We start from the raw sequence: 10,829 nt of genomic DNA, 5'->3' as shown, positions 1-10,829 counted from the left end.
AAAAAAAAAAAAAGCTGTGATGAGTGGCATGTCATTATTTAACTACTGATCGTTCTGTCACAATATAGCGACTCCTCCCACCTCAATGAGATTCCTATTATGGTCAAACGGCAATTATAAACTGGGTGGTTCGAGCCCTGATTGGCTGACAGCCGTGGTATAGCAGACCACCATTTTATTTGTACTGCTCTAATTACGTTGGTAACCAGTTTATATTAATAATAAGGCAACTGGTTTTGTAAAAAAAAAAAATACATATATATATATATATGGCCAATATACCATGGTTAAGGACAGCCCTTAGCCATATATCAAACCTGTTGAACGCAACCTGAGTCATAGTGGGAGGTCCACAACCTAAAAGATCCCGTCTGTTTTCGTCGACCTCTGGGAAGTTTACCTGTACTTCACTGGTATGGAAATCTGGTGACCATTTTCACTGTTTGGTAGTCATTAAAAATGAACTAAATCAGGGGGTCTGATTTGTGCATAATACAGACAAAATCATGTCGCAGCTCAATTTCCATTTATTTAGGAGAATCCGTTTAAATACTCTGGAATAGTGGGGAACAACTCTTCCTTTATCGTTGGGCTATTTGTTGATGACCAAATTATTCTGTGGCTTCCTTTCCTCCCAACTATTTTAAACATCTCCGTCTGTAGAAGTCTTTCTGAGTATAGCTGATAAGTTTGACTTGATGTTGATACAGGGATGTATTGCTGCTGGTCTTCTGTTTACGCCTCCAGCTGGGGGTCAAAGTGTAACCGTCTTCTCCTCCACTGGAATAGCTGAAGATGAGAAAGAGGGTCGAGTTAAACAGAAACACTGTTTTAGTTGTCTTCAGTGGGCTGAGAAGGATCACATACAAATGATCATTATGTATTAAATAATATATCATAATATATATCCCATTTAGCAGACGCTTTTGTCCAAAGCGACTTACAAGTCGGCTGGGGCCACTACTTTTACATATGGGTGGCCCCAGCGGGAATCGAACCCACGACGCTTGGCGTTGCAAGCGCCATGCTCTACCGACTGAGCCACACAGGACTCAAAAGACAACTCTTCTACATCATTGTTTAATGGACGTCACACTGCTTGCTGAGCGAGTAGCACTTCCTGATTCAGCGCATACCAAGTCCCCAACCCAGAACCTCTGCTCTCTGGGCGTGAGGGAGAGGGAGAAACCTCTGCTCTCTGGGCGTGGGGTAGAGGGAGAAACCTCTGCTCTCTGGGCGAGAGGGAGAGGGAGAAACCTCTGCTCTCTGGGCGTGGGGTAGAAACCTCTGCTCTCTGGGCGTGGGGTAGAGGGAAGAACCTCTGCTCTCTGGGCGTGGGGTAGAGGGAGAGAGGGCGTGGGGTAGAGGGAAGAACCTCTGCTCTCTGGGCGTGGGGTAGAGGGAGAAACCTCTGCTCTCTGGGCGTGGGGTAGAGGGAAGAACCTCTGCTCTTTGGGCGTGGGGTAGAGGGAAGAACCTCTGCTCTCTGGGCGTGAGGGAGAAACCTCTGCTCTCTGGGCGTGAGGGAGAAACCTCTGCTCTCTGGGCGTGAGGGAGAAACCTCTGCTCTCTGGGCGTGAGGGAGAAACCTCTGCTCTCTGGGCGTGAGGGAGAAACCTCTGCTCTCTGGGCGTGAGGGAGAAACCTCTGCTCTCTGGGCGTGAGGGAGAAACCTCTGCTCTCTGGGCGTGAGGGAGAAACCTCTGCTCTCTGGGCGTGAGGGAGAAACCTCTGCTCTCTGGGCGTGAGGGAGAAACCTCTGCTCTCTGGGCGTGAGGGAGAAACCTCTGCTCTCTGGGCGTGAGGAGAAACCTCTGCTCTCTGGGCGTGAGGGAGAAACCTCTGCTCTCTGGGCGTGAGGGAGAAACCTCTGCTCTCTGGGCGTGAGGGAGAAACCTCTGCTCTCTGGGCGTGAGGGAGAAACCTCTGCTCTCTGGGCGTGAGGGAGAAACCTCTGCTCTCTGGGCGTGAGGGAGAAACCTCTGCTCTCTGGGCGTGGGAGAGAGGGCGTGGGGTAGAGGGAAGAACCTCTGCTCTCTGGGCGTGGGGTAGAGGGAAGAACCTCTGCTCTCTGGGCGTGGGGTAGAGGGAAGAACCTCTGCTCTCTGGGCGTGGGGTAGAGGGAGAGTGGGCGTGAGGTAAGAAACCTCAGACAACTGATGGCTGTGAAACCAGATTCCTTCTGATCTGAAGGAATAAACAAGACAGCCGAAGCTCCAGAAAGCCCATTAGAAGGAACAGTTGCTTTTACTTTCTATCCCGTCCCTTCAGTTGTGAAACCAATACGGTTAAGGGCAGGGGAACTCAACTCATACCCCACGAGGTCCGGCGCCTGCTGGGTTTTCACAGCAAACTGGAACGCTATGTTGCCCTAAAACAGAGAGCACACAGTGGCAGAATACCTGACCAGACTGAACCAAACTTAAGGAAATCCTTGACTATGTACAGACTCAGTGAGCATAGCCTTGCTATTGATTAAGGTCGCCTCTCTCATCTCCTCATTGTTTTTTTTTAGGAGCACGTGGGTGATTGAAAGATGAACTGAGGTCAACACTCCAGTCCAGTTGGTGGTGGTAACACATTGGTTTCCAACCACCATAAAGTCCAAAGAAGAAGAAGCCTGAAGGAGGAGAGGTTACTAGAAACTAACTAGGTTGACCCTTTGATCTGTGGATTCATTGTCAGAGTAGAGGCATTGTGTATTTCAGGTAAAATAACAACCCAATGTTTATATCCCAGGACAAATTAGCTAGCAACAGCAAGCTAGCTACCTAAATTGCCATGAATGTTTAATGCTTTTTGACCTGTCCCCAAATTAATAGAGTTGGTATTTCAACCTGCGTGTCCTGAATTGCGTCTGGTGTGGTCAGCATGTCAGGGAGATCCACATGGTTGGATACAGTAACAGACCAACGGGGTTGTTTTGAGACCAATCAGAAGTGTACACTACTAATCAGATGTGTACAGTACTTACCGATCTGTTGAGGGTCGCGGAGGTCAAAGTAGTTGCTGAAACACTGGTAGCCCATCTGCTTGTCTGTAGAGAACATGATGATGTTGCCACTGAAGTCAAAGGCACAGGTCCTCACTGCCGAGCTGGTGTTCAACATGGCTGTTTACCTGGGAGAGAGAGAGAGAGGGGAGTGGGCCTTATACCACACACACACACACCAGGAAGTTGTACACCTAACCTCAGTCTCACACATTCAACACACATAGACGAGTAAACACAAAACACACACACCGATGTAACTAAAGTCCATCTTGTTCTCACTCACACGTACCCGTCTCACAGTCTACAGCTGGTGTCTGCTGACCCCGATGTCTGCTGACCCCGGTGTCTGCTGACCCCGTCAGCACGTTCTTGGTGTCCCCTGAGAGGTTAAGGACACGACGCCTGTATCCTGTAAACTCATGTTACCATAACAACCTTAGGGTTACAAGCAGGACCTTAACCCCAGGTGACCTACCCCCTGTAACCCCCCGAGTGACCTACCCCCTGTAACCCCCCGAGTGACCTACCCCCTGTAACCCCAGGTGACCTACCCCCTGTAACCCCAGGTGACCTACCCCCTGTAACCCCAGGTGACCTACCCCCTGTAACCCCCGAGTGACCTACCCCCTGTAACCCCAGGTGACCTACCCCCTGTAACCCCAGGTGACCTACCCCTGTAACCCCCGAGTGACCTACCCCCTGTAACCCCCGAGTGACCTACCCCCTGTAACCCCCGAGTGACCTACCCCCTGTAACCCCAGGTGACCTACCCCCTGTAACCCCCGAGTGACCTACCCCCTGTAACCCCCGAGTGACCTACCCCCTGTAACCCCCGAGTGACCTACCCCCTGTAACCCCCGAGTGACCTACCCCCTGTAACCCCCCCAGGTGACCTACCCCCTGTAACCCCAGGTGACCTACCCCCTGTAACCCCAGGTGACCTACCCCCTGTAACCCCAGGTGACCTACCCCCTGTAACCCCAGGTGACCTACCCCCTGTAACCCCAGGTGACCTACCCCCTGTAAACCCCCGGTGACCTACCCCCTGTAAACATCACATACAGTACATTAAGACCCCTTTACTTGTTCCAGTTTTTTACAGTACATTCTAAAACAGATTTAACATTTTCCCCCGGAGTCTAGACACAACAACCCATAAGGACAAAGCGTAAACAGGGTGTTAGATATTATACTTTTTTTTAAACCTTATTTACATTAGTATTCAGACCCTTTGCTTTGAGACTCAACATGGAGCTCAGGTGCATCCTGTTTCCATTGATCATCCTTGAGATGTTTCTACAACTTGATTGGAGTTCACCTGTGGTAAATGCAATTGATTGGACATTGGAAAGGCACAAACCTGTCTATAGAAGGTCCCACAGTTGACAGTGGATGTCAGAGCAAAAACCAAGCCATGAGGTCGAAGGAATTGTCCATAGACCGCCAAGACAGGATTGTGTCGAGGCACAGATCTGAGGAAGGGGACCAGAACATTTCTGCAGCAATGAAGGTCCATAAGAACACAGTGGCCTCCATCATTCTCAAATAGAAAACGGGCCTTGGTCAGGGAGTTGACCTGATGGTAACACTGACAGAGCTCCAGAGTTTCTCTGTGGAGATGGGAGAACCTTCCAGAAGGACAACCATCTCTGCAGCACTCCACCAATCAGGCCTTTATGGTAGAGTGGCCAGACAGAAGCCACCACTCAGCAAAAGGCACATGACAGCCCACTTGGAGTTTGCCAAAAGGCACCTAAAGGACTCTCAGACCATGAGAAACAAGAAATGTAAATGTGATATTTACATTTATTTTATTTTTAATACATTTGCAAAATGTTCTAAAACCTGTTTTTGGTTTGTCATTGTGTGTAGATTGATGAGGGGAAAAAACGATATAGTACGTTTAAGTTTTATCTTAAAATGTAACAAAAGGTGAAGCGTTCTGAACACTTTCCAAATGCACTGTACATGTACAGACGTGAACACATAACACACAGATTATATTGTGGTAAATTGTTTGATGACTAATGTAAAGGATACAGTCACAATCCACACATCACAAAGCTCCAGTATGTCCATTGTAAGTGCCGAGTCGCTCCCCGTTCACAGAGTGCCACACGTTCGCCACCTTTGAACAAAAATGACACATACTAAGATTCAGTTGTCAGATTTAGACAATCCCTCATTCTGACAAAACATGAAGTGAATTAGGAATTCAGACGATACCTGTACCTCAATATTTGTTCAATGGCAAAAAATGAAAACGCAGAGCAAACTCTTAGGTCCTTTACAAACCTTCTGTATGTATAATAGTGTCCGCTATAGCTTGGGAAAAAATAAATACGTGACAACATAAAATGTTTGTTTCCGACAGTAGGACTGTTTTCCTAAAGAAGTTTAATCCGCTTCGTGTTTCGTTTCCTTTTCCACGACACTAACGAGAATGGCAATACTGGTATGGTCCCTATGCGTGACAGGTCTTGTTTCTATAGACATGGCATTCCTCCGTGTCTCATTTCTCACCGTGTGTTTGGCCACAGAAAAGATCAGGTCTCCCTCTCGGTTGTATTTGATCTGTGTGATAGACCTCTCATGGCCCTGCAGCAAGATGGGTTTCTGCAGGACACAAGAACAACGTTTAACACCCAGCCAAATCCTTGCCACCTGCCTAAGACCAAATAGATTCCAACCATATTGTAGCGACCCGCACAGACAGCTGTGTGTTATGTCTTAGGCTAGGATGTGGTTGTGTTGTACTGACCAGTACCCGGTGTTCGCGGGGTCCGACATGTCAGTCAACCTGCTATCTGCCAATCACGGGAATGCCTGGAATGTTCTGATGCCGGGCATCCTGGTGGTTGGCGGAGTGGCGTGGAGGGGGGTTGGGCAGGGGGTGAGCATTGGAAGTTAAGACCAGGTTCAACCTTTATTCTCTCTCTTACGTCTGGGCTGCCCAAGAGAAGGTCACGATTGGCTTATGGGTTATCTGTTATCTTTTTGGCGTGTGCTACGGCCCTAACAGTAGCCTGTGTAAAGTTGGTTTAATAAACCGTCAATTCGCAAACTCAAGCCTCTGTCTGGACAATTGTTCCTTTATGATCTAGTCAGGTCATTACATTGGTGTCAGAAGTAAAAACGTTGATACAAGTTAGCCAGCTAGCTAGCTGACTTATGTGGCTAGCTACCGTAGGTGAGAACGGGGGTTGAAAATGCGTCGAGGGAATCCGAAAGTGAAGGTGGAGGTAGGGGACGATTATGGCCAAGGAGGTGCGTGTGAATGGACGTCGGGGGTTCTGTCTGAGGAGATCGCCAGGGCGTCGGAGCGCAGAGGCCGCTTGAGGGAGGACGTTAGAGCGATGGCGGCTGAAGCAGGCATGAGTGCTTCGTCGACTGTATTTCGCGCGGATTCTGGTGGGCGGACCGAAGTGGCGACGTCGACGCGGCGTGACGAGGAATCTGGGGCTCAGGATGTAAACAAACATGGCGGCGCCCAGTTCCCGGCTGCGTCCGTATCTGTTAAGACCCGAAGTATTCCGGTAAGGCGGATTGGGAAGCTTTTCATGCTCAGTTTGAACTGTTAGCTCATTTCAGGGGTGGTCGGATGAAGAAAGGGCACTGCAGTTGGCTTTATGCCTCACGGATGAAGCTCTGGCCTGTTTGATATTGATTAGCCCCGAGGACAGGCATGATTATGGTGCTTTAGTGGGAGCACTGAGGAGGCGCTATGGACAGTGTGTACAGCCCGGGCTACTGCGCTCCGAACTGAGTAATAGACGCAGGCAGCCTGGAGAGCCTCTACGGGTGCTAGCTAATGACATTGAGAGCCTCTCTCGGCGGGCATATGCTCACATGCCCCCCTCCGTGCAGAGCGAGCTAGCACGGGACCAGTTCATACGGGCGCTCTCTCCTACGGAGCTGCGCATACAGACCCAGCTGGCTCATCCTGAGTCATTGCAGACAGCCTTGGAGATGGCTTTGGAGAGGGAGCTGGTGTGGGCTGGGGCTTTGGTGGGGGTGCAGGGAGACACACCCTCTGTGCGAGCTGGGGGGCAGAGCAGCCCGGAGCCGGAAAAGCCTGCTTGGGTGGCCGAAATGACAAAACTCATTCGGGCTGTGTCGCTACAGGCGGCACGAAACACAAGCCCTGGTCCCAGGGTCTGCTGGGGTTGTGGCCAGCCAGGCCATCTGCGCCGAGATTGCCCCATGTCCCCCAGAGCTCAGGGAAACGGCTCGGGGTCCGCATAGACCGGGTAGTGCGGACCCTGGCTTTCTATCCCAACCACCATCATCTTCAGGAGGAGCCCACCTGCACAGACGGGAAGCAAGGCTCCACTTCCCCCAGAAGCAGACGAGGGCAAGCGGATGGAGCCTGTTGTTGTGGTGGGCCGGACCTGTGTTGGGGACTTTTGTCATGTCCCTGTCACTGTGGAGGGGTGCCCTGCTCCGCCCTGGTGGACACTGGGTCCACAGTAACCCTGGTGAGGCCAGATATTGTGCCAGGTTGGACTCAGTGTGAGCCTACAACTGTGCAGCTCCGCACAGTCACAGGTGAGCTGGCACCCATGAAAGGGAAGGGAATAATGACTCTGACAGTAGGGGGCAGGACTGTGCGTCATCCTGTGTGGGTGGCGGCTGTGCAGGACCCTTGTATCCTGGGGTTGGACTTTCTTAGGAGCACAGGCTGCCAGTTAGACCTAAATAGGGGCACACTGAGCTTCCAGGGAGGGACGGAAGTCACCATGGCCCCCCCTAATGTCACATTCACTCAACCCAACAAACCCTTTACTCCAACAGTTAAAGCAGCAGAGACTCATGGCTGCGCCCCCTACCCCACAGCTGTGTGTGACTTTTCCCCAGTCCCCCTGTCACCTACGGCGGTGTGTTACATTCCCCCAGCTACCTCCATGACACAGCCCTCTGTGAGCCCGGGCCGCAACCCCCCAGCCCAGCTACCCCAGATGGGAGAGGAGAGGACACTGTCTGCAGTGAGGGAGATATGGGGGAGGAACTGTGTTGGTCTTGACCCCGAGCAGCAGGAACGGTTGTGGCAGTTGCTGTTTGAATTCAGAGACAGTTTTGCGTTGAGTGAGGAAGAGGTGGGTCAGACTCATCTGGTGCAGCATGAGATCGACACAGGTGATGCTCGACCCATCAAGATGCGTCCCCGCCGTATCCCGCTGGCACGCCAGGAGGCGGCAGACAAGGCTGTGTTGGAGATGCAGCGGGCAGACTTCATTGAGCCCTCAGACAGCCCCTGGGCGGCGCCAGTCGTCATGGTTCCGAAGAAGGGGGCAAGCTGAGGTTCTGTGCGGACTACAGGCGGCTGAATGAGGTAACCAGGAAGGACTCGTACCCCATACCACGTATCGATGAGTCGCTGGACCTGGTTAGGGGTCCTCCTGGTTCTCCTCACTAGACCTCCGAAGTGGCTACTGGCAGGTGCCCCTCTCCCCAGAGGCCAGAGCCAAAACTGCGTTCTCCACTAACAGAGGACACTGGCAGTTCAAGGTCCTGTGCTTTGGCCTGTGCAACGCTCCAGCTACTTTTGAGCGTTTGATGGACAGGGTGCTGGATGGCATCCCCGACAGCAGTGTCTGGTATACCTCGATGACATCCTGGCCCATGGCAGCTCCTTCCAGTCAGCCCTGGAGGCGCTACGGCGTGTGCTGGAGAGGGTGGCTGCCGCAGGTCTGAAGCTCCACCCCGAGAAGTGCCACTTCATGAGGAGAGAGGTGTCCTTCTTGGGCCACCGAGTGGGGAAGGAGGGGATCAGCACCATGGAGGACAAGGTAGGGGCTGTCAGAGACTGGCCCACCCCCACCGACCAGCGTCAGCTGAAGAGCTTCCTGGGCCTGGCCTCGTACTACAGGAGGTTTGTACGGGGCTTCTCAAGCGTTGCTGCTCCACTGAACCGCCTGCTGCCGAAGGACAAGGCTTTCACTTGGACAGTGGAGTGTGAGGAGGCGTTCAACACCCTCAAACGTGCACTGATCGAGGCCCCCGTGCTCGCCTCCCCTGACCTCACCTTGCCCTTTATCCTGGACACAGACGCGAGCAATGTGGGCATGGGTGGGGTGCTGGCCCAGGTGGGGCCAGAGGGGGAGAGAGTGGTGGCGTACTTCAGCAAAACATTTGACAAACATGAGCGCCGCTACTGTGTCACCCGGCGGGAGCTCTTGGCTGTTGTGGCTTCCGTCAAACACTTCAAGTACTACCTGGGTGGTCTGCCCTTTACTGTAAGGACTGACCACTCTGCTCTCCAGTGGCTCATGTCTTTCAGAGAGCCAGAGGGGCAGGTGGCACGCTGGTTGGAGGAGCTTCAGCCGTATGACTTCACGGTGGTGCACAGGGCAGGGGCACGCCACTCCAATGCCGACGCCATGTCCCGTCGGCCCTGTACTGCAGACGGCTGCCGCCACTGTGAACGGAGAGAGGGACGGGAGAGAGAGCTGCGGGCAGAGGAGGGTGTCTGTGCCACAGTGTGTCGGGCGAGCGGGCCTGTCTGCTGCGAGCTGCAGACTGTCGACGTGGCTGAATGGCGGCAGCAGCAGGGACGGGACACAGACCTACAGCCAGTGCTACAGTGGGTAGAGGCGCAGGTGAGGCCACCATGGGAAGAGGTGACAGCGCTCTCACTCGCGACCAAAGGGTTGTGGTCGAAGTTTGAGAGACTGCGGCTGGCTGATGGCGTGCTACAGCGGGCATGGAAGGAGTCAGCTACGGGAGAGGAGAGGTGGCAGGTGGTGGTCCCAAAAGCATTGCGGGAGGCTGTGCTCCAGAGTACTCATGGGGGTGGGGACTGGACACTTTGGGGTCACAAAAACACTGCGCCGTCTCCGTCAGGGCTTCTACTGGGGGCAGCACAAGAGGGATGTGGAGGACTTTTGTCGCCGCTGTGACAACTGCACAGCGAGAAAGGGCCCCCAGGCCGCTCTCATGCTCAGCTCCAACAGTTCCCAGTGGGGGCTCCCATGGAGAGGGTGGGAGTGGATGTAGTTGGGCCGTTCCCCACCACAGACAGTGGAAACCGCTGGGTGCTCACGGCCATGGACTATTTCACAAAATGGCCCGAGGCCTATGCTCTGCCTGACCAGGAGGCAGAGACCATCGTCGACGCCCTGACAGCGGGGATGTTCAGCAGGTTTGGAGCTGCAGAGTCCATCCACAGCGACCAAGGCAGAAACTTTGAGTCCCGTGTGTTCGCCACCATGTGTGAGAGGCTGGGTATGCACAAGACCCGCACTACTCCTCTCCATCCTCAAAGTGATGGCCTTGTGGAGCGCTTCAACAAAACGCTTGGACAGCAGCTGGCCATCGTCTCTTCCAAACACCAGCGTGACTGGGACAAGCACCTGCCTATGGTCCTCATGGCATGCCGCTCCGCTGTCCAAGACTCCACCTCCTGCACGCCTGCCCTCCTCATGCTGGGGAGAGAGATCCGCACCCCTGCGGAGATGGCGTTTGGTCGGCCCCTGGATAGCCCTCATGTTCCTCCGGGGCCGGAGTATGCCCGGAGACTCCAGGACCGCCTGGAGACAGCCCACACCTTCGCCAGAGAGCAGCTGGTGAATGCAGGTGTGAGGCAGAAAAGGAACTATGACGTGCACACCCGGGGAAGGCACTTTGTGGCTGGGGAGCTGGTCTGGGTCTACAGCCCCCTAAGAAAAAAAGGCAGATGCCCCAAGTTGGACAGTCACTGGGTGGGACCCTGCAGTGTCCTGGAGAGGGTAGGGGAGGTTGTGTACCGGGTGCAGCTTCCTCCCAGGGGGAGAAAGGTGGCACTGCACCGGGACAGGTTAGCCCCATACAGAGGGGCCTCTTTTCCCCAAACCCC

The 10,829-nt window shown here is 53.4% G+C and overlaps 1 long non-coding RNA gene across 1 annotated transcript; it reads right to left on the bottom strand.

The window, feature by feature from the left end:
* Nucleotides 1-71: 71 nt before the first annotated feature.
* LOC135549508 (uncharacterized) lies at nt 72-5,882 on the bottom strand. The gene is made up of 5 exons (XR_010456982.1): nt 5,519-5,882; nt 4,356-5,123; nt 3,285-3,411; nt 2,975-3,120; nt 72-789 (listed from the first exon to the last, which is right to left on the bottom strand). It is a non-coding gene; the product is annotated as an uncharacterized LOC135549508 (long non-coding RNA).
* Between the last annotated feature and the right edge of the window lie 4,947 nt (nt 5,883-10,829).

Source organism: Oncorhynchus masou, chromosome 12 (assembly GCF_036934945.1).
Source record: "Oncorhynchus masou masou isolate Uvic2021 chromosome 12, UVic_Omas_1.1, whole genome shotgun sequence".
In the NCBI taxonomy this organism is placed as follows: domain Eukaryota; kingdom Metazoa; phylum Chordata; class Actinopteri; order Salmoniformes; family Salmonidae; genus Oncorhynchus; species Oncorhynchus masou.
This window is presented reverse-complemented; position numbering and strand designations above follow the sequence as displayed.